The 24,804-nt window shown below is 45.3% G+C and overlaps 1 protein-coding gene and 1 non-coding gene across 2 annotated transcripts in view; one reads left to right on the forward strand and one right to left on the reverse strand.

Annotated features, from left to right (window-relative positions):
• Positions 1-24,804, reverse strand: part of LOC126419129 (sepiapterin reductase) — a 191,685-nt gene that overhangs the window by 41,362 nt on the left and 125,519 nt on the right. The window lies entirely within an intron of this gene.
• Positions 2,158-2,232, forward strand: Trnai-uau (transfer RNA isoleucine (anticodon UAU)). The gene has a single exon. It is a non-coding gene; the product is annotated as a tRNA-Ile (tRNA).

Here is a 24,804-nt window from a genome sequence, read left to right on the forward strand (position 1 = left end):
AGAAAATGAAATAATGGCGTGCAACGGTATGGGACATTGATGGACACCACCATCCCAACATGCTTCCTTGGCAGCTTTATCAGCCATGTCGTTGCCCTGTATCCCAACGTGGACAGGTACCCGGCAAAAGATCACCACGTTGCCTCGGCGTTGGAGCCGCTGTAAGCAGTCATGGATGAGCGGAATCAGCGGGTCTACCGGATACATTTGGTGAAGCGCTTGCAGTGCACTAAGAGAGTTGGAACAGACAAGAAAACTCGTACGGTGATGCCTGTGACCCCTCTCCAGTTCCATTAGAATGCCATATAATTCTGCATCACAATTTGTAAATTGTTCTGGAAGACGTACTTTAAAACCCTTATCAGGGAAAACCTCAGAACAAGCGAGAGCATTCCCCTGCTGAGATCCATCTGTACAAATAACGATAAAACTATGGTACATACTTAACATAGACGAAAACAAAGTTGTAAAAACCATATCTGGAGTACAATTTTTCGGATACTGCGTCAAGGTTAAAATCACTTTGGGCCTGCGAAGACACCAAGGCGGCAGTGCGTTCCAACCCTGTGTGTATTTTCGTGCCGGAGAGATCCAAAATCTTGAGGCAGTCCGTAGCACGTATACCAAATGTCTGGGCCGCTTGGGGCCGATTCCTGAACAGTCGTTCAAAGGTGGGTTGGATCACTGAACTGGGGTGACGCTGAGATTTTCAGCGCCTGTTGAGCCAAAAGGATACGTCGCCGAATCCAGAGTGGTGGTTCACCAGCCTCTGCACACAGACTCTGAACTGGGCTGGTCCGAAAGGCTCCAGTTGATATCCGAATGCCCGCAAAAATCAAGAAAATATGGCGGGTGTAGCGGATGGGGACGAGCGTTGTCTTGCAAAAGCACTTTCTCGGGACGGTACACACACTATACACTGCCACAAATCGCCTGTGAATAGCTGCAGTTTTACACCCTCCTTCCACAGGAAACACGTCATCCAGCGCTATCCTTGATGTCACACTCCATGTTGTCCATTCACGTAATGACGGCAGTTGGGAAAGTGGGCTGTACTGCACACGGGTTACACTTCTATAGCCTGGTTTAAATTAGTTGAAAGTTGAAACTTCAAGCATTAGTGGTGCCTTCCTCAAATCAGAGAGCTCAACGTCACGCCCGAACTGTTCGCCATTGCTGAACTGCCACAACGAGTCATCAGTTGACTTACAATTCACTGTCTGGCTGTTTTCTTTAGATCCCGAATCCAGAGTCCGGCCCTTTAATTTCGCATTTCACCAAACATGATAACTAATAAAAAAAATCATGGGAATGAAATACGCACGATGGGAGCTCTGTGAACAGGGCCTTGTATTGGAACACAGCGTCGCCATTGGAGGACGATCGTTGTACCATGGGATGGACCCGATCAGCCAAAATGGTCACATAATCCTCCCCTGTAGTGCGACCTTTGGCGGTCGTGGAGGCCGAGCGGTTCTAGGCGCATCAGTCCGGAACCGCGCGAGTGCACTGTCGCAGGTTCGAATCCTGCCTCGGGCACGGATGTGTGTGATGTCCTTAGGTCAGTTAGGTTTAAGTAGTTGTCAGTTCTAGGGGACTGATGACCTCAGCAGTTAAGTCCCATAGTGCTCAGAGCCATTTGAACCATTTTTTGAAGTGCGACCTTTATGAGTAACGATAAGGCGCATGGAATACTACGACATTGCTGTCCAAACCATCACCGAACCTCCGCCACGTTTGACTCTTAGGACGTAAACTGGGCCAGAAGTTGGAAACACAGTGAAACCAAACTCATCTCAGCAAATCACATTCTACCATTGCTCCGCAGCCCAGGTTTTGTGATTGGCACCACGGTTTCCTCTTACAAGCATTTACACCACTCATGAGTGATATACATACTTATATTGATATGGTGTCTGTTCTTTCGGACATTTCTATGTAAGTATATAGTTCTGGCAATACCGGCTATGACCTCCTCCAGTGGGGATGCACACACATTACCCGGACTCTTACGGGACTTGGTAAGAATGTCTTACACGAGTAATGAGTGTGTTGGGTAGGGACACTACGAATGTAGTGTGCGGACATATACGGTCAGAATGTGGGTCTCGCGGAAGGCATGCGTGAGATAGTCCCTGCAGTCACACTATCCTCTGTGCCCTCGGTGGCTCAGATGGATAGAGCGTCTGCCATATAAGCAGGAGATCCCGGGTTCGAGTTCCGGTCAGGGCACACATTTTCACAAGTCCCCGTTGATATATATCAACGCCCGTCAGCAGCTGAAGGTATTAATATATAATTCTAACTCATGAATGATGGAGTTTCAGCTCACCTTGCGATTCCCTGCTCATAGAGCTCCCTTCGTGTTGTTTGGACCTGACGGCGATTGTGATTGCGGCATTCAGTTCTGCAGTGACTATTGCAACAGTCTTCTTATTTTTTGTCGCCGTCCTCTTCAATGACGGCTCGTCACCGCCACTCAATATACGCCTTCGTCCGCATTGTGACTAAATGGCTGATGTTCCTCCGCTTTTCCTTATATGCAGTGAAATGAAATAAATGATCGTATGGCATTTATTGGTCGGGATATCGCCTTCGCGGTTCGGCCGCCGTGCAAGTCTTTTTAGTTGACGCCACGTCGGCGTGTCAATGATGATAAAAATGGACACACAGCACTCAGTCTCCTGTCGGGAATCGAACCCGGGCCCCCTCGCGTTATAGGCGGTAACGCTACCGCTGCGCTACTTACGCGGACCTTATATGCAGTGTAATCTACGATACGGTGCCTCTTGAAACAAACAGTTGGACCTCCTTTGTTATGCAAGCACTCACCATGCGAGCACAATCAATTTGCCCAAGTTCGAACGCACTGAGCTCAGACATAATGCACTTGTAACGACACGTTGCGTACACATCACTAGCCAAACAACACTGGATCCTTTAGCACAAAACACGACTCGGCGTCGCATATTCAGTTACTACCATCACAGTAGGTAAGCTTCGTACAACATTGCCTGAAGCCAAACGTTTTGAAGGCGGCAAATAAACATATCATAACGTGAAGTGGTGCCGTAGTGCAGTAGTTAAGTTACAGTCTGACGTGCAGAAGGCCGTGGGTTCAAATCTTGTCGGACGATGTTTTTTATTTTCAAACTTTTATCAAAATGTTTATTATTATTATTATTATTATTATTATTATTATTATTATTATTATTATTATTATTATTATTATTATTTGTCTCAGACGTTACGTCTGGTTAAAAATGGAAAGTGACGCGGACCTTGATCAAGCGTGACTTCCTTTTAACTGTACGGTGTATGTTCCATTGCATTTAGGGACTTTCGGGTAATTGAACATGTATCAATAATTACAGATTTCTGTAGTTGTATATATACGTTTGGATGTAGCTGTATTGCATTGATGTACTGGTGGATATTGTGTGGTATGACTCCTGTAGTTGATAGTATAATGTCAACTTTATCCTGATGCCACATCTCCTTGACTTCCTCAGCCAGTTGGATGTATTTTTCAATTTTTTCTCCTGCTTTCTTCTGTATATTTGTTGTATTGGGTATGGATATTTCGATTAGTTGTGTTAATTTCTTCTTTTTATTGGTGAGTATGATGTCAGGTTTGTTATGTGGTGTTATTTATCTGTTATAATGGTTCTGTTCCAGTATAATTTGTATTCATCATTCTCTAGTACATTTTGTGGTGCATACTTGTATGTGGGAACGTGTTGTTTTATTAGTTTATGTTTTATGACAAGTTGTTGATGTATTATTTTTGCTACATTGTCATGTCTTCTGGGGTATTCTGTATTTGCTAGTATTGTACATCCACTTGTGATGTGATCTACTGTTTCTATTTGTTGTTTGCAAAGTCTGCATTTATCTGTTGTTGTATTGGGATCTTTAATAATATGCTTGCTGTAATATCTGGTGTTTATTGTTTGATCCTGTATTGCAATCATAAATCCTTCCGTCACACTGTATATATTGCCTTTTCTTAGCCATGTGTTGGATGCGTCTTGATCGATGTGTGGCTGTGTAGATGATAGGGGTGCTTGCCATGTAGTGTTTTCTTTTTCCAATTTACTTTCTTTGTATCTGTTGATGTTATGCGATCTAAAGGGTTGTAGAAGTGGTTATGAAATTGCAGTGGTGTAGCTGATGTATTTATATGAGTGATTGCTTTGTGTATTTTGCTAGTTTCTGCTCGTTCTAGAAAGAATTTTCTTAAATTGTCTACCTGTCCATAATGTAGGTTTTTTATGTCGATGAATCCCCTTCCTTTCTGCTTAATGTGAATCTCTGTTGCTGAATGTATGTGATGTATTCTATATTTGTGGCATTGTGATCGTGTAAGTGTATTGAGCGCTTCCAGGTCTGTGTTACTCCATTTCACTACTCCAAATGAGAAGGTCAGTATTGGTATAGCATAGGTATTTATAGCTTTTGTCTTGTTTCTTGCTGTCAATTCTGTTCTCAGTATTTTTGTTAGTCTTTCTATTTTTCTTTTAGTTCTTCTTTAATATTTGTATTATCTATTCCTATTTTTGTCTGTATCCTAGATATTTATAGGCATCTGTTTTTTCCATCGCTTCTAAGCAGTCACTGTGGTTATCCAATATGTAATCATCTTGTTTAGTGTGTTCTCCCTTGACTATACTATTTTTCTTACATTTGTCTGTTCCAAAAGCCATATTTATATCACTGCTGAATACTTGTTATCTTTAGTAATTGGTTGAGTCGTTGATTTGTTGTTGCCAGTAGTTTTAGATCATCCATGTATAGCAAATGTGTGATTTTGTGTTGGTATGTTCCAGTAATATTGTATCCATAATCTGTATTATTTAGCATGTTGGATAGTGGATTCAGAGCAAGGCAGAACCAGAAAGGACTTAATGAGTCTCCTTGGTATATTCCACGCTTAATCTGTATTGGCTGTGATGTGATATTATTTGAATTTGTTTGGATATTAAGTGTGGTTTTCCAATTTTTCATTAGTATGTTTAGGAACTGTATCAATTTAGGATCTACTTTGTATATATCCAATATTTGTAGTAACCATGAATGGGGTACACTATCAAAAGCTTTTCGGTAATCAATGTATGCGTAGTGTAGCGACCTTTGTTTAGTTTTAGCTTGATATGTCACCTCTGCATCTATTATCAGTTGCTCTTTACATCCTCGTGCTCCTTTGCAACAGCCTTTTTGTTCTTCATTTATAATTTTGTTCTGTGTTGTATGTGTCATTAATTTCTGTGTAATGACTGAAGTTAATATTTTCTATATTGTTGGTAGGCATGTTATGGGGAGATATTTTGCTGGGTTTGCTGTGTCTGCTTGATCTTTAGGTTTCAGGTAAGTTATTCCATGTGTGAGTATCAGGGAATGTGTATGGGGCTGCAATGTAACTGTTAAATAATTTAGTTAGATGTGAATGTGTTGAGGTGAACTACTTTAGCCAGAAATTTGCTATTTTATCTTTTCCAGGGTCTTTCCAATTGTGTGTAGAATTAATTGCTCGGGTGACTTCATGTTGCAAAACTATCACTTCAGGCATTTGTGGTATCATCTTGTATGTGTCTGTTTCTGCTTGTATCCACCGTGCATGCCTGTTATGTTGTTCTGGGTTTGACTATATGTTGCTCCAGAAGTTTTCCATGTCTGTTCTGTTTGGTGGGTTGTCTATTTTAATGTGTGTGTTATCTATTGTCTGATAAAATGTCTTTTGGTTTGTGTTGAATGTTTGGTTTTGTTTCCTTCTATTTTCACTTATTTTGTATCTTATAAGTCGTTTGGCCAATGCTTGTAATTTCTGCTTCTTTTCATCTAATTGCTCTATCGCTTCTTCTTGTGAGATTTTACCTAACCTTTTTCGTTTTTTGTCTGATATTTCATTTCTCATAAATTGTGTTAGCTGTCCAATGTCTTCTCAGTTTTTCTATTCTGATCTGTTGCCTGTGTTGCCATGCTGGTTTTGTGGGTTTCTTCTATGTGTTGGTTGGTTCTGATCTCTGCCTAGTGTGTATATTTAGTGTAGTGAGTGCTCCTATATAAACCAGTAGTTGTAACTCTTCCATAGTTGTGTTTTCATTTATTTTGTTGTGTATGATTGTGTTGATAGTTTTTATTGTTGTTTCGACTTGTGGGTTATTTGGTGGTCTATGCAAGAATGGTCTAATGTCTGTATTTGTGTCTTTGTATTCTATATATGTTAGCTGAAATTTTTCTTCTATATCTAAAATCTGTGTCACTTCGTGTTCTATTTGTGCTTGTTCTGGTGGCTGTCTTAAGATTTCGTTTTCCTCTGATTGTTTAATTGGTGCGTGTTGTTCTTTGTTTGTTTGCTCTGGGATGTTTCAGTCCATTACTGTATTTTCTTCTTCTTCTTCTGATTGCACATTATTTTGTTCCAGTATTTGTTGTACTTGTTGTTTGATGTTTTCTACAACCTGTTATTTTTGATTATTACACGGATATGATCAGCTAGTCGTTGTTCTGTTAAAAATTTTAATTCTGGGTATCTGGTAATAAATGTTGTGGATACTTGTGATCTGTATCCAGTTGTGTTGATTCCTAAGTTTGTTGCTTGGTAATAACAGAACACGAGGTGTCTGTTAACTTCATCTGACCATCTCATCCTCTGGCTTTGTTTTCCTTCTAGAGTGGTTGCAGGAAGCATATCCTGCAAAACACCTCTATTTGGATTTAAATCATTTTCCGTGTGGCTAGCACTGTCGTTCCCATTGTGGACGGGCATAGGGTTCAAGCGTCGTCCCCGACCATGACAGCGCTTGTCCGAGGCTTCATTAGTTCTGTCCTGAACCAACTAATCACACTAAAAGGGGGGGTTAGCCCTATTAGTGGTTTGTTCTTTTCGTCGCCTTTTACGACTGGCAGAACGTACCGGAGGCCTATTCGTTTCCCGGGCCTTATTATTATTATTGTTATTATTATTATTATTTTAAGTTAACTGGTTTATATTTTTTCATGTTTAATCTTTTGTCGCATAATTTTCATCACCTTATTGACTTTTTATTTGGTCTTATTTTTCTTTCTATCATTCTTTATTTCGTTTGGAGTCCGCTTGTGTTGCTTATAACCTGCAAGCGAGTACTAACCAGGACTGATCGTCGGTTGGTATCGCGTCAGCTTGTGCAGCGAACGCAAGAAGTTACACTTTGCTTTTAGTGCTGTACCTGATTTTTTCTTTTTTTTCTGTCTTGAGTTTCCCCGTAGAGGTCAGCGTTAATTGCAGTTAACGAAGCGAACGTGATTAACAGTTCTGCTGCAGGCTGTTGGCGGTTTTCTCGAATTCACTGCACATCACAAGGTTGTGATTAGGTTAGCACACGGGTGTAAATCCAATGATACAAAACGCGTCGTCTGCTGCATTTCAGTCATTGGTCAGTTAAAAATCTGTGGACAGAGAATCTCGCATTCCCGTCATACCTGACGGCAGCCGCTTGCAACATTGCTCCGCGTTACATATACAGCATTTAAACACTCGTCTGTGTGTCATCGTTAACCGAGCCGCAGCCGATGTGGCAACACAGTAGTGGCAAGTGACAGACGTCAAGTGTCAAGTAATTTTAATCAGATTGTAGCGATTGTCCTACCACCTAGGTGAGATCAAAGTTCTAGATGCTCGCAATTTTAATCATGAGGCAAATCGCGACCATGAATGATGAGAAAAAATGAAGTATAAATCAATATGGGACGTTGCTCGTACTGAAGGCTCCATCCCTTCTCAGGACCATGTGGCATTTAAGGAGTAATTCTTCCCGCCCTCGATACCCGAATGGATCAGGGAGAAATCACTGTACGGCACTATACAGAGCACTCGCTGCCATGTACTTCACAGTGGTTTGTAATGTACTGCTGTAGATGTAGGAGCACCGAAGATTGGTTCTGGAAGTATTTGAGACGTGCTGCGATCAACGGGCATGGATAATTATATTCAGTTAACTGATAATGGAACCACGTGAGATTTCGTTGCATATAATACAGTGTTGGTCAACGCTTTAAGTGCACAAGTATAATACTGCAACGGATGAACCACTGGGATACAGATGAAATTCCTCACGTGTTCGAGTAAAATCACGCCCGGCCGGGGTGGCCGAGCGGTTCTAGGCGCTACAGTCTCGAACCGCGCGACCGCTACGGTCGCAGGTTCGAATCCTGCCTCGGGCATGGATGTGTGTGATGTCATTAGGTTAGTTAGGTAAGCAGTTCTCAGTTCTAGGGGACTGATGACCTTAGAAGTTAAGTCCCATAGTGCTAAGAGCCATTTGAGTAAAATCTTTGAATCGCGACGAAGCGTTCAGTGCGCTAAATAATCAGGACAGGTTAAACAAATGTGCTGAGTCAGAACCAGAATCCGGAGACCTCTCTTCCATGGGCAGGATTACGCATGCTTCACGAGCCAAGTTACCTCTTCAACAAGCAAACATAGGAATAACAAGCAAACAGAGATAAGTCCCTGCAGTCGCGCTATTCATCTGTGTCCTCGGTGGCTCAGATGGATAGAGCGTCCTCCATGTAAGCAGGAGGCCCCGTGTTCGAGTCTCGGTCGGGGCACACATTTTCATTTTCAGTTGTCTCCATCGAGGTAGATTAACATCTGTCGGCAGCTGAGGGTTTCAATTAATTCTCATTTATTCTAGAGAATTCAGAATTCTCGGCTCGTGTTTCACTCTCTGCGATAGATACCCTTTGAAATTCCTGTAACCACAGATGAAGACTTTGACAGCAGTTCTGGACAATTAACGACGTGTTCCATGAACCAGTGTGCGCTCAGTTGTTTGTAGATAAACGAAATCAGTATAATACAGAGTGTCCCGCACAAAACCGGTACGCCTTAGCCCGAGATTCAAGTACAAAGAACTAACTAGAAAAGAATAAATAACAGCAACGTTAAAAAACATGTAGTTACCTTCTTACAAGAGCTTCTGTAAGTGGCGGCCATGGGCGTCCAAGCTTCGCTGACTTCGTGTGATGACGTTACCAGCAACATGCTGTAATTCTGCAGGCCTGATAATATTAATTTCTCTAGCAATGTTCCGTTTAAGATCTTCGATTATGCGGGGACTGTCACATACGCTTTGCTTTTTAGTGTGCCCCACAAATAAAAATCACATGATGTTAAAAAAGTCCAGGTACCTTTTGCACCAGACGCCTCTACTGATAAGTCGGTCTTCGGGCCCGCATCTCGTGGTCGTGCGGTAGCGTTCTCGCTTCCCACGCCCGGGTTCCCGGGTTCGATTCCCGTCGGGGTCAGGGATTTTCTCTGCCTCGTGATGGCTGGGTGTTGTGTGATGTCCTTAGGTTAGTTAGGTTTCAGTAGTTCTAAGTTCTAGGGGACTGATGACCATAGATGTTAAGTCCCATAGTGCTCAGAGCCCTCTGTCTTCGGGGAACTCGTTGGTGATGTGGGTCATGCTTTGGTTAGTTGTGTGAGCGGCTGCTCCACATGGTTCGAATTCTGCACACAGCTTGTATGCATCTGCTAACTGGGCATAGAAAGAATCTAAGATCTCTAGATTTTTGTACTGTTTAGGGTGTAATAATGGACTCTTTTTCTTGATCCTCAAATTTCAACTATTGCATCACACTCACACGAAAAGCTTTTAATTCCATCTTCAACTTTTGAAATGCTGTCGTTCTCAGTTGCGTGTAAATTACGGTATGTTGATAATTTTTACTTTTGAACCGTCTGTTGGCAGCACAAAACAAAACATAGCATCAGAACAATCCTAGTGCTGTGGAATGTGGAAAACAAACTCAAATGTCAAAAAATATTACAAATAACCGGCCGCTATGGCCGAGCGGTTCTAGGCGCTTCAGTCCGGAACCGCGCTGCTGCTACAGTCGCAGGTTCAAATCCTGCCTCGGTCATGGGTGTGTGTGATAGGTTGGTTACGTTTAAGTAGTTCTAAGTCTAGGGGACTGATGACCTCAGATGGTAAGTCCTATAGTGCTTAGAGCCATTTGGACCATTTGTTACAAGTACACAGCATGTAGAACGTCACCCACGTAACTTGCCACTGAAGAAACTCTGTAAAGAACAGAGGCGAAATGCGTATGACACGAAAACTGTTTCATTCAGCAGTAATTAGACGGTTCAAAAGTAAAAATTATCAATATATAATAAGTTTTGATTTTATATCTTTTAGTATACGATAACACCAACATGTTGCGCTAACCTCCTTACCGACTTGCGGGGTGTTCTCGTAATGTCCATGCGAATTCTTTCTATGGTTTCAGATATCCTCACCGTCGGTCGCCTATTAGTACGCACATTCTGAAGAAATCCTACAGCCCTCCATTTCTCATAGACCTTGTGCAGTACTGGTCGTGGGGTGTTTCCTACCAGGGCACTTGCTTGAAACACTTTTTAACATTCCTTGATGGAGCCTGTTCTTATGTAATACTCTACATCAACAACTTGCTGTTCTAATGCGAAATGCCCTATTTCTGTAACAACTCAATGAACTTCTCACAACTGAAGCCGAACACACGGCTGCACTCAACTTTCCGATAAAATGCAATGTAGCCAACTTTCGAGCCAGTGTTACCATTTCACAAGCAATTCGACTAGAGATGATGAACCGGCACGTGAAGCGTGCCGGTTATATGTGGGACACCCTGTATAATAAACTATAAGACCCCTACAATTAGACCGCTTTGAACTGCAGTACTTTTTATGTTTTAAAATTGCAGTCCTGTGAAAGTACAGTGCCATTGCCGATGGTTTTCGTCAAAAGAGGGCCTTGTAAACAATAATGGTTGGATAGTAGGTTTAAAGAAAATTTCGAAAAATTTGTATGTAAGGAGAAAAAAATTACGAATACAAGATTTTAAGAGTTGATAAGAGATGAAAAGAAACATTGTTTGCATGACGAAATGTCACAAGTGCACGATCTCCTAGCTAAGGATCCACGAATATTTTGACGCTTGTGATGTTCAGACCGTGTTCAAGATTTTCTGTGATTAATACTGTCGTAGAGATGTTGCTGACCTATGGATTCGTTCTTTGTCGGGTGAGATGAAGTGTTTAGAGTACCGACACACACTCCAGAAGAGATAGTTGCCCCTTTAGCTGAAGCTGCAGTCATTATTCGTGAAATATTTGGTTGTTTTGAGCGTGTTAGACAATCATTAGCAGGCATATGCGAGCTGTGTACTGATGAAAACGGACGAAAGTTTCAGCAATTTCAGCAATAAGTTCATGGAATCCTAGCGGGGAATTTTTATTTTTTATTTTTTATTTTTTAGATTAGATGATTCTCGCGCATCTCATAGCTTTACTCGTCAGCCTCGTGATCAACTGCTTACCATTCCGTTAATCGCTATAGTTACTATCATATTTTAAAATGAAGTAAGCTGCCGCAAGAAAGTCGAGTAGTTTGCAATGAAAAATAAAGTTCGCTATGAATCTGCGGTTGGCGCACGTTAGGTCTTACGTTGCTGCGTACCGAATGTAGTTAACACACTGAAGTTTTCTTTAAACTTGGTATGGTATCTATAGTCCCCTCTGATATAGAGAAAATTGATTGTATATAGCGCGCGCATTCACATTGTCCCACTCATGTACCGACATGATAAAGAGAATGAAATCTTCGTAACACCCTTTCATCTCAAACAGTTTGGGGTACGGAAACGATATTTTGGCAAATGATAGTAATGCACAAGTAAATGCAGATTTTTTTTAATGGCGCAATGTAATTTTTAAGGTCACTAACAATTGGTTAAGCGAGAACTGTTACAGGTTTCTAGAAACCAGAAGTAGTTTTCTTTACATGGCTCTGACATTCAGGTTTCTAGAAACCAGAAGTAGTTTTCTTTACATGGCTCTGACATTCACAATAGGCTTCATAACCACTGTAAGAATTGTCGAACCAACGACCAAAGCGTGGGATTGCCTCCAATTACTCCACATGCGAGTGACTTCTGAAGATGATTATCTAAATGCCGTAAATGGTTTAAATAACAAACAGAACTTTCCAAATGCAATCAGTGATGTTGACAGGAAACAGTCATCTAAAATGCCCAGAAAAACCTGCTACCATGTTTTATAGTTACGAACATTTGCATTCAATCTTACTACAGGCAGCTGCAAATGCTCATGGGAAATTCATTCCAATCGATGTGGGGCGGTATGGGGAGGAAAGCGATGGTTTCGATTTCATTCTTATAGTGTGTATCGCTTGATGCAAAAAGGGAAGCTCAGTGTACCGCCAGACCCTCCACTACCAAATACATCAGTTCTACTGTTCTTTTTATTCAAAAAATGGCTCTGAGCACTATGGGACTCAACTGCTAAGGTCATTAGTCCCCTAGAACTTAGAACTAGTTAAACCTAACTAACCTAAGGACATCCCAAACATCCATGCCCGAGGCAAGATTCGAACCTGCGACCGTAGCGGTCTTGCGGTTCCAGATTGCAGCGCCTTTAACCGCACGGCCACTTCGGCCGGCTTCTTTTTATTCATTGGAGATGAGGCATATCCGCTGTTGAGGCATTTTATCAAATCTTACAGTCAACGGGTTTAGATGCAGGGAAATAGTATTTCGACAAATGCCTTCCTTGACCACGATGATTGATTAAAATTGCTTTTGGAATAATGAGAACCAAGTGGAACATATTTTGAAGGCCAATAGGAACTTGACCACAATTTGCTGGCGATATTTTGAAATGTGCTTATTTTTTCACACAACACTGTCACTGACCAAGAAGACTCTCCAACTGCCAGTGAAGGATATATAGCAGAAATCGAGCGTCCTGTGCAAGACACTTAGCAGGCAGGACGAAGTTTTAACAGAGCAACAAATGAAGCTCTCCAACTGAAGAGATGGTTTTGCAAAACTTTGCTCACAATGAAACACGATTTTCATGTGTGTCATTTATGTTCTTTTTACCGCCTCTTGTTTTAATGCAACGAAATAAAGGGGAATGTATCCTGTACTTTTAGTCAGTAATTTTGTTGCCAACTCATCACATAACTTTTCCAATCTGAATCAGTTGTGCCGGCGGGAGTGTCCGGAAAAAAAAAAAAAAAAAAAAAAAAAAAAAAAAAAAAAAAAAAAAAAAAAAAAAAGGAAAAAGAGGTTCTAGGCGCTACTGTCTGGAACAGCGCGACCGCTACGGGCGCAGGTTCGAATCCTGCCTCGGGCATGGATGTTTAAGATGTTAGGTTTAAGTAGTTCTAAGTTCTAGGGGACTGATGACCTCAGAAGTCCCATAGTGCTCAGAGCCATTTTTTTTTGATCAGTTGTGATGATTCTGCTGTCGCGGTTTCCATAAAGGTCTAGAGTAAGATTATCACTCTGCAGCGGAGTGTGCACTGATATGAAACTTCTTGGCAGATTCAAACTGTGTGCCGGACTGAGACTAACTCGGGACCTTTGCCTTTCGAGGGCAAGTATTCTGCCATCTGAGCAAAGGTCCCGAGTTCGAGACTCGGTCTGGCACACAGTTTTAATCTGCCAGGATTTTCATATCAGCGCACACTCCGCTGACTCCGCTGCAGAGTGAAAATCTCGTTCTGGAAACATCCCCCAGGCTGTGGCTAAGCCATGTCTCCGCAATAACGAACTACTGGCAGAACTGAAGCTGTGAGGACGGGTCATGAGTCATGCTTGGGTAGCTCGGATGGTAGAGCACTTGCCCGCGAAAGACAAAGGTCCCGAGTTCGAGCCTCGGTCCAGCATACAGTTTTAATCTGCTAAGAAGTACCATAAAGATCACTAAGCAAAAATTGTTGCTATCATGGTGTTCGCTGATACCATCACTCAACAGTACAACAATAGAAAACCAAGCGCCAGCAACAGTCCTGATTCTGCTACCCACAGCAACAGGCGAACACTGCCAGCTCTGGTCACCGCTTTCAAAAACATATATGTCTGTTTTCCGCAATGCTGCTCTTCTCCATGACGCTACGCTTGCAGCGCCGTTATAGTCACGCGCACGGAGCAGCTCTGGTTTGTTTCGGCAGTACTGCTCTGCTTGGAGAGCCGCGCCACCCTCAGCGTAAAGAGCCGCTCCAATATAATGGCAGCATTAACTTGCTCAAATACACAAAAAAAGCAAACAGGCGCATGTAAATATAATTGAGGTTGATACATATGTCCGTAGCGTTTTTCCATAAGTTTTGATGTCGCGACTGTAGAAACCATGTGGTTTTGAGCCAAGAACACGCCGAGCCATGTTCGGAGTGCATTTGCATCAAGAAAGGAAGTTCCTGAAAGGTTGTTTGACAGAGAGCCGAAAAGGTGAATCTGAGCGCTAAAGATAAGGTGAGTAAGGTGAGTGCGGAATGACTTCCCAAACCAATTCCTGTATAGTGCTTTTTGTCTAGCAAAAAGCGGCGTTATCGTGATTAGTATCACTTCACGCAGTCTTCCTGGTGGTTGTTCTTGCATTGTGTGTACAGGACGTCCCTGTTAACAATAGATGTCAGGAGTGATGGTTCCACCTCGGAGAAGCAATTCGTAATACACCACATCGTAATACACCACATCGTAATACACCACATCGTAATACACCACATCGTAATACACCACATCGTAATACACCACATCGTAATACACCACATCGTAATACACCACATCGTAATACACCACATCGTAATACACCACATCGTAATACACCACATCGTAATACACCACATCGTAATACACCACATCGTAATACACCACATCGTAATACACCACATCGTAATACACCACATCGTAATACACCACATCGTAATACACCACATCGTAATACACCACATCGTAATACACCACATCGTAATACACCACATCGTAATACACCACATCGTAATACACCACATCGTAATACACCACATCGTAATACACCAGATGAATAACACTATTTTTTGTGGAATGCCCGCAGATCTTTGTAGGGGGAGGTACTGCTTTGTTTGGGCACAACCATTCCTTTCTTTTCCTTGGGTTACGATAAAGGCACCATTTCTCGTCACCAGGATACGAATGGTCGGTGTTGATCACAAACCAACTGATGACGAGCCATCAGAGATGCACATACAGCCGCCCCTTATTTTTGTTATTTTGGCTTAGAGCATGCAGTACCGATAAAGCCAATTTTTGAACCTTCCCCACTGCATGAAAATATCGCACGATGATGGAATGATCACAGTGCATCATATTTTTCCAGTTCTCAAAAACGTTCAAACGTGTGTAAAATCTTATGGGACTTAACTGCTAAGGTCATCAGTCCCTAAGCTTACACACTACTCAACCTAAATTATCCTAAGGTTGCGTTTAAACGATCTCCATCAAACCACCAAACTTTTTCTGAACGTGGAGAGTCACTAATGTTAAAACTAAAATCCTTAAAAAGAGAAAACCATTTTCTTGCCGTGCTCTGCCAGTGACATTACCCCTATGCGTGGCGCAAATGTTTGTGGCTGCCTCTGCTGCTGTCACCCCTCTACTGAACCCAAACAGAGGAATATGTTGGAAATATTCCAATTTCTTCACTTCACTTTCTAGCATCCACATCTCCACTCACTATCTCCAGATGACAAAATGACAGCATGTAAATTTAGACAGCAGCAGCGACTTACAAATAAAAAATGGCGATCCATAAATAAACCTATAGCAACCGGAATACCAGCATGCAAAACAAAAAAGTTGCGAACTTATGCATCAACCTAATAAGTAGCCGTACGTTGGTAGCAAAGTTAATTGTACTGGTTCGATGTTCTTAAACGTCATGCACTGCAATACATAGTTCGGAGCAAATACTGGCAAAAGTCTAACTGGTCATCAGTAGGTGACATAACTTCTTAAGACTTAGTTGCTTAGAAGCATCTGAAATCAGATACGAGACGCGTTCCAGAATCAACGACCAGCTGTCTGGAAAGCGACTGATTCCACCTTATGGTGTGCGGCAGAGGGTATTTTGTGAGCCATTGTCACCTCCCCCCCCCCCCCCTTCCATGTTCCAGTTGCGAATGGTAGGCAAGAACGAATGTTGGTATGTCTCTATGCGAGAGGTTCGAGTTCTCCCTCGGGCATGTGTGTGTGTGTGTGTGTGTGTGTGTGTGTGTGTGTGTGTGTGTGTGTGTGTGTGTGTGTGAGTGTTGTTCTTAGCATAAGTTAGTTTAAGTAGTGCGTAATTCTAGGGACCGATGATGGTTCAAATGGCTTTAAGCACTATGGGATTCAACATCTGAGGTCATCAGTTCCCTAGACTTAGAACTACTTAAACCTAACTAACCTAAGGACATCACACACATCCATGCCCGAGGCAGGATTCGAACCTGCGACCGTAGCAGCAGCGCGGTTCCGGACTGAAGCGCCTAGAACCACTCTGACAACAGCCGACCAGGGACCGATGACCTCAGCAGTTTGGTCCCTTAGGAATTCATACACATTTGAACATTTCTGTTAATGGTAAACAGCACTGTAATGCATTGCGCCCGTCTTTCAGCGTCTCCAATAGAAGTTGAGTCAACATCGTCGTGACGTTTTCGCGCTTACTATACGAGGTCTGTTCAAAAAATGCAGGAACATTCGTAATTCCACGTCAGTGGCGCGTTGCACCGAAATGCGGTTGGCATCCCTGCACATGCCTGTGTTTAACGTGTAACTGTGGAAAGTTTCGTTGTTGTATGTTTGTTATTGTTTAGTTCAAGTGGTTCAAATGGCTTTGAGCACTATGGGACTCAACAGCTGAGGTCATCAGTCCCCTAGAACTTAGAACTACTTAAACCTAACGAACCTAAGGACATCACACACATCCATGCCCGAGGCAGGATGGTTGGTTGGTTGGTTGGTTGTTTGAGGTTAAAGGGACCAAACAGCAAGGTCATCAGTCCCTTGTTTCAAATAGACTCCATTCTGCTAACGGGACATCTCAGTATAGTCAGAAAAATAAAACGGATAAAGGGGAAACGTAAAAGGGCAGTCACGTTGTCATTAGTAAAAACAAATGAGGGAAGTTGGCAAGAGAACGAACCCAACACTATGCTGAAACAGCATAGGCAAGACCACCTGTGACTTAGAAGGTACAACTGCTATAATGCAGAAAGTACGTATGGGAATAGAAAAACTAACCAAGCCTTAAAAAGAAGGGGTAAAAACAGAGTAAAAGGGAAAGAAAAGAGGATTCCGGTCAGGGAGGTGAATCGGGAATCTCTGAACACTGCCTACAGTGGGAGACACCCAAACACTCACCGCCCTGCCCCAACACCAGAGGGAGATTAAAAACTTTAAAACTGAGAATAAAAACCACTCTCCCGGAGGAAACCTAGAACCAGAGAGACCATCCGGGAATCGTCAGCCAACATCAAAGGTAAAGTGTGGGGGAGTCTGTACTTAGCACGCAGAGCCAAAAGAAGGGGGCATTCAACCAAAATGTGGGCCACTGACTGGAAGGCTCCACAACCACATAGCGGGGGTGGCTCATCACGCAAAAGGAAACCATGGGTCAGCCTGGTATGGCCAATGCGGAGACGACACAGTGTGGTCGAGTCCTTGCGGGAGAGGCTAAAGGAAGAACGCCATGGGCCTGTATTCACCTTAATGGCACGAAGTTTATTAGACAGCGGAGTAGCCTCCCAAGAATTGGCCCATGACTGTGCAAAGTGGGATTTGATGTGAAGCCGTAAATCCGCTGCAGGAGGGGTTACAGAAAACGGGGGGTAAGTAACTGCTCCCCCAGCCAAACGATCAGCGAGCTCATTACCCGGGATACCCACATGGCCCGGGACCCATAGGAAGTCAATGGAACAAGCAGCACGGTGAAGATCAGCGAGATGGTCATGGATGGCAGAGACCAAGGGATGGCGCGAAAAACACCGGTCAATAGCAAGAAGGCCACTCATCGAGTCCGTACATAACAAAACGCGGTTGTGTTGGGATTGTTTAATAAAGGTAAGGGCCCGGGAAATTGCCATCAATTCCGCAGTAAACACCCCACATGAGGGTGGCAGTAGATGATTTTCCGTTCCAACAAAGGACGTGAAGGCATACCCAACATGATCAGCAGATTTAGAGCCATCAGTGTAAAAAACAACAGCATCCCGAAACTCCCATAAAATTTGGCGGAAAAAGGAACGGAACACCACCGGGGGGATGGAATCTTTCGGACCGCGGCGGAGATCCATCCGAATTCGAGGCCGAGGAACTAACCAAGGAGGGGTGGAGGGGAGGGAGTGAGGAAGACAGGACAAAGAAGGAAGCCGAAAATCACGGGTAAGAGACGCAAGGCGCAGCCCAACCGGTAAACCCGCCCGAGGGCGGGAGTCAGGCGGGCGACGTCCATGGTCTGGGAATAGGATAGAATAGGAAGGATGAGCGGGAGAAGAACGGATAGTAAGGGCATAAGACACCAGAAGCTGGGACCGCCGAACAGAAAGGGGGGGGATCCCAGCTTCAACCAGGAGACTATCAACAGGGCTAGTAGGGAAGGCACCGGTGGCCAAACGGATACCACGATGGTGGACTGGATCCAGCACGTGCAGCGTGGAAGGAGCAGCTGAACCATAAACTTGACAACCATAGTCCAAACGTGACAGAACTAGAGCACGATAAAGACGGAGGAGGAGGGAACGGTCCGCACCCCAGGAGGAGTGGGCAAGGAAGCGAAGGACATTGAGTTTACGGAAACATCCTACCTTCAGGAGTCTGATATGGGGCAGCCAAGTGAGCTTGTTGTCGAAAAGAAGACCTAGGAAACGAAACTGTGGAACCGCAGGCAATCTTTGTGCAGCGAGATAGAGCTCTGGATCAGGGTGGACCGTAGTACGGCGACAGAAGTGGACCACCCGCGATTTTAAAGGAGAGAATTGAAACCCGTGGGAGAGGGTCCATGCAGAGGCACGCCGTATAGCCACCTGGAGCTGCCGTTCTGCAGATGGCATCGAGGAGGAACTAACCCAAATGCAGAAATCATCCACATACACGGCAGGGGCGACCAAGGGACCGACAGAGGCCACAAGTCCATCGATAGCAATGAGGAAAAGAAGGACACTCAAGACAGAACCCTGTGGGATGCCCGTCTCCTGGGTCCGTGGAGAACTAAAAGCAGTACCAACTCGAACTCTGAATGACCGATGGATCAGGAACTGGCGGATGAAAATCGGGAGTGGGCCCCGAAGACCCCACTGATGAAGGGTTAGTAAGATGTGATGGCGCCAGGCCGTGTCATAGGCCTTGCGAAGGTCAAAAAACACTGCAACCAAATGGCGGCGCTGGGAAAAAGCCTGCCGAACTGCGGATTCCAAGCGAAGCAAATGATCGATTGGAGATCGTCCCTCTCGAAAGCCACACTGGTAAGGGGACAATAGATCCCGAGATTCGAGGACCCAAGTGAGCCGACGGGCTACCAGCCGTTCAAGTAACTTACAACCAACATTGGTCAAACTAATTGGCCGATAGCTGTCAACAGATAGGGGGTTCTGACCAGGCTTAAGGACAGGAACCACAATGCTATCCCTCCACTGAGAAGGGAAGTCACCCTGGAGCCAGATACGGTTAAACACCCGAAGAAGATGGTGCCGTTGTGGAGCACTGAGATGTTGAAGCAGCTGGTTATGAATGGAATCTGGGCCAGGAGCCGTATCATGAGAAGCAGATAGAGCAGAAAGAAATTCCCATTCAGTGAAAGGTTCGTTGTAAGATTCTGACTCACAAGTGGTGAAACATAAGGTGACAGCTTCAGCCTGCTGTTTTTGATGAAGGAAAGCAGCTGGATAGGAGGCCGACGCTGATGCCACTGCAAAATGGGTCGCAAGATGTTCTGCGAGAACTAATGGGTCCGTACAAATGCCATCTGGGAGGTGAAGGCCTGGGAGGGTGGACTGCCGATGGCAACCTTGGAGAGAGCGAAGTGTAGCCCATACCCGTGACAGAGGGACAGTGGAACCAAGGGAAGAAACGAATCGTTCCCAACATATCCGCTTGCTCTGTTTGATTAAATAACGGGCTTTAGCGCGAAGGCGCTTAAAGGTAGAAAGGCTGGCTACAGATGGGTGCCTCTTAAAGTGTTGCAAAGCTCGACGGCGATCACGGATGGCAATGGCAATGGCCGTACTCCACCACGGGACTTGCCGACGACGAAATTGTCCAGATGAGCGCGGGACAGCAAGGTTAGCAGCGCGAACAATCGCGTCAGACACGTCACGTAGGACGTCATCAATACAACCCGACAAAGAGGGAGAAAACTCGACCTGTGCAGTATATAGAGGCCAATCGGCGCGGTGGAAAGACCAACGAGGTAACCTCTCCATCGGGGAGCGGGAAGGGAGCGTGATAATCAACGGGAAATGGTCACTATCACAAAGGTCGTCGTGTGGCGACCAGTGTAATGAAGGGAGGAGAGAGGGAGAAGAAAGAGAAAGATCAATGGCAGAAAAGGTACCATGACCAGCACTGAAAAGAGTAGGGGAGCCATCATTAAGAAGGCACAGGTCGTGGTCTGCAATAAATTGGTCGATAAGAAGACCTCGTCTAGATGGAAAGGCACTGCCCCACAAAGGATGATGAGCATTAAAATCCCCAAGGAGGAGGAAGGGAGGAGGAAGTTGCTGAAGAAGGGTGGTTAAGGCAGCAGGTGTAAGAGTCCTGTCAGGAGGGAGATAAAGATTGCATACTGTGACTGCAGAGTCTAAGTGGACCCTAACAGCAACTGCTTCCAATATAGTTTGGAGAGGAATCCACGTGCTAGCAATGTCTGTACGGACCAACGTACAAACGCCACCAGAAGCCCGCAAGGGTCCGACCCGATTTCGACAGAAAACACGGAACCCACGGAGGGTCGGTGAGTGAGCATCAGTAAAATGAGATTCCTGGAGAACCACACAAGCTGCTGAGTAGGACGAAAGAAGGGATTTCAATTCCGGAAGGTGATGATAGTAGCCATTACAATTCCATTGGAGAACCACAGAACGATGGTTTAAATGAGGGCTGAACACGCTAAATCCAGTCATACCGCCGGGTCCCCACCCGTCACCGACAAGGAGGGGGCGACATCCATAAACGACAGGTCAGAATCCGGTTGTGAAGCCGGGGAAGGGACCTCCGGTGACACCAGAGGCTCTTTGTCCCGGGACTTATGTTTCTTCTTCTTTTCAGGCTGAGATCGAGGAGGGCTGTGTGGCATAATGGAGCCAGCTGCAGCAAGATCAGGAACAGAAAGAGACCGGGCGACCTGGGGGCCGATAGACCGCGGCTCTCGCGGTCGCCGCGCTGCAGCAGACCTTTGACCTGGAAGGTGCCGGGAAGGGGCATCCCGGGAGAGGCGCCCTTGACCGGCAGACGCCGAAGGAGTGGGACACTTCTCCGGCTGGGGAGGGGGAGCGGCGCCCAGAGGAGAAGGTGTGGGAGCCGCAGGGGAGGGGGGAAGGAGAGGGGTCCGGGACGGGGGTAAGGAAGGGGGAGGAAGGGATGAAGATGTAACCAAGGCGTAACTAGATGTCATGGACACAGGGTGCAATCGTGCATATTTCTTACGGGCCTCTGTGTAGCTTAAACGATCAAGAGACTTATACTCCTGTATCTTTTTTTCTTTCTTATAGACTGGGCAATCTGCTGAACGTGGAGAATGACTACCATGACAATTTACACATACAGGAGGGGGAACACAGGGACTCCCCTCATGGAGTGGACGTCCACAGTCACCACAGAGAGGGTCCTGGGTACAGCGAGAAGACATGTGGCCAAAACGCAAGCACTTAAAACACCGCATAGGAGGTGGGATGTACGGCTTCACATCACAGCGATAGACCATAATCTTAACTTTCTCAGGAAGGGTATCCCCTTCAAAGGCCAGGATAAAGGCACCAGTATCAATACGATTATCTTTAGGACCCTTCTGAACACGCCGAACAAAGTGAACACCCCGCCGTCCGAGATTGTCCCGAAGTTCCTCATCAGTTTGAAGGATGAGGTCTCAGTGAAAAATCACACCTTGTACCATATTTAGAGACTGGTGAGGGGTAATGGACACGGGAATTGTGCCAAGATGGGTACAGGCACGAAGGGCCGCAGATTGGGCAGCCGAAGCAGTTTTTATCAGTAATGAACCCGACCGCATCTTGCTCAGGGAGTCCACTTCGCCGAACTTGTCTTCAATGTGTTCCACAAAGAATAAAGGTTTGACACTGGTGAAAGTATCTCCATCAGTCCTGGTGCAAACTAGATAACGGGGGAAAGGTTTTGCCCCTAGACGACGGGCCTGACCCTCCTCCCAGGGGGTAGCCACGGAAGGGAAGGCCGAAGGGGCAAGAGAAGCAGCACTTGAGGAATCAGTACCACGCAGAGAGACGGCCGCAGAAGAGCGGCCAGAGGTTTGGACCCTTATGCGTTTCATCTGCATAGCGTCCGCCCTGATACCACCCACTCCGATCAGGGGCTCTCCTCACGGGCGCCACCCAGCCACAGCAAGGGCCGTCTGGCACGGCGGCCATTGCCGGGAGTTCCGATGCTCCAGGATGACGAGCAACCACTCCAAGGCATGCATGAGGAGGTCACAGCTCAGGTATCAGAAGTGTGATCCCTGTGTGTTCAGGGGGCTCAACCAAAAGGGTACATAGCGACCCCACCACACGGGCTGGCTACCGTGCTGGCTATGCACCCTAGCATCAGACAACGACGTAGAAGAAAAGCTGGAATATACTAGGAGGGCACACGTCGGAGACACTAGGTAAGGTGCTCTTCCCCAAATGGCTCACACTACGGAAGAGAAATTTTGGAATGGAGGTCAAACCCCAGAGGGGGACCAAGGAATGCCAAAAGGAGGAGATGATTACGCAACAAAGCCAGAGTGTAAAACCAACAGAACCAGGAGGATAGCGGGGGCCAACATAAGCAAGGACACCAATAGAGGGAGAGGAGAGGGCGAGGGGAAAGGGGTATGGAGGGGAAAGGAGGGGAAGGGAAAGGAAATGCAGCCCGGGAGAGAAAGAAGGCTGCAATGGCTCGGGGCCCCGTGCTCGCCACGCACGTATCCACGAAAGAGTTGTGGACCCCCTGGGGGGCCCGAGGCAGGATTCGAACCTGCGACCGTAGCAGTCCCGCGGTTCCGGACTGCAGCGCCAGAACCGCTAGACCACCGCGGCCGACTATTGTTTAGTGCTGTATTGAGTAAAAGAATGTATTTCACGGTTCGCGAATTTTGAGACGGCAGGTTTAGAGGAGCGACGCTTCTGAATTATATTTTGCGTGGACGTCAAACACACCAAACGAGGCAGGAAGCCCACGGCGATGAGTGCTTAAACCCTACTCAGTGTCACGAATGATTCACACGGTTTAAAAATGGCCGGACAGAAGTTAAAGATGACCCTCGTTCAGGACATCCTTCGACGTCTACGGACGACGCCCGTGTCAGGAAACGAAAGGAAATTGTGCAATCCCGTCGGAGACTGACTGTCCAAGAAACTGCAGAAGAATGTAACATTCCTGTTGCATCATGTCATGAAATCTTGACAGCATCTTGGAACGCCTCTTGTTGCCGCCTAGTTAGACCCACGGCTCATGAGACAAGACCAGAAAGACCTTCGCCTCGCAGACTGTGAAGAGTCTTGGATCGCGCAAATGAGAACGCGATGTTCCTTAAGAGAATCATATAACTGGTAATGAGACGTGGGTCTACGGTTGTGATGTTGAGACAAAGGTCCGGTCTTCACAAGAGGCGCGAAATGTTCCCCAAGACCAGTTCGTTAGGTCAGCTCAAATGTCAAAACAATGCTGATGGTTTTCTTTGACTTCGAAGGATTATTTCATCATGAATTCGTGCCACAAGGACTAATTGTTAATCAATCGTACTATCGGGACGCGCTGCGACGCCTGGGAGAAAATGTGAGAAGGAAACGGCCTGAAAAAGTGGGAGAAAATTCATGGCTCTTGCATCACGATAATTCTCCCGCATATTCATATTCATCCCTGTTGGTGCGTGACTATCCCACAAAAAACGAAATCACCGCGCTGCCTCATCTTTCGTACTCTCCAGACCTGCCCGTGCGGACAATATCCAAAGTTGAAAACCCCATTGAGAGGACGAAGATTTGCAATGATAGACGGGATAAAAGAAAATTCGTAGACGGCGCTTCTCATGACCTAGGAAGAGACGTACCAAGACTGCTGTCTGAAGTGGAAACGGCATTGGGAGAGGTGTATCAATTGTGGAGGAGAGAATTTCGAAGGACACCATGTACAGTAAGTAAAAGGTAAGCGTAGAAAAATTTTGTGGGCATAGTTCCGGATTTTTCTGAGCAGACCTCGTATGAACATGTAGCGGAAGGCGCTGCGCTGCTCTTCTTAGAGCCTTCTCTATTTCCTCTATCCTATATGGTATGGGTCCCAGACTAACGAGGGTTTTTAAACTACCTGCTTTGTGAGAATGCAACACTTCCTAAGGATTCTTCTAATAAATCTGAGTGAGATATCTGCCTACATGAGATTAGTTTTATGTAGTACTTCCCTTTAAATCGCTCCACGCACATACTCCTACACATTTAATGGACCAAATTGTTTCCAGTGAGTCCTGCGATCTTGTAATCATACAGTAATGGGTATTTCAGCCTACTTATGCGCAGTACGTTACATTTGTTTATATTGAGAACCAATTGCCAGCCCGCATCTCGTGGTCGTACGGTAGCGTTCTCGCTTCCGACGCCCGGGTTCCCGGGTTCGATTCCCGGCGGGGTCAGGGATTTTCTCTGCCTCTTTTTTTTTTTTTTGGTAGGGTTTAAGGGCGCTCAACTGCTGAGGTCATTAGCGCCCAGTCACTGGTGTTAGAGCACAAGGAACCTGCTAAAACTC

Source organism: Schistocerca serialis, chromosome 9 (genome assembly GCF_023864345.2).
Source record: "Schistocerca serialis cubense isolate TAMUIC-IGC-003099 chromosome 9, iqSchSeri2.2, whole genome shotgun sequence".
Classification (NCBI taxonomy): Eukaryota; Metazoa; Arthropoda; class Insecta; order Orthoptera; family Acrididae; genus Schistocerca; species Schistocerca serialis.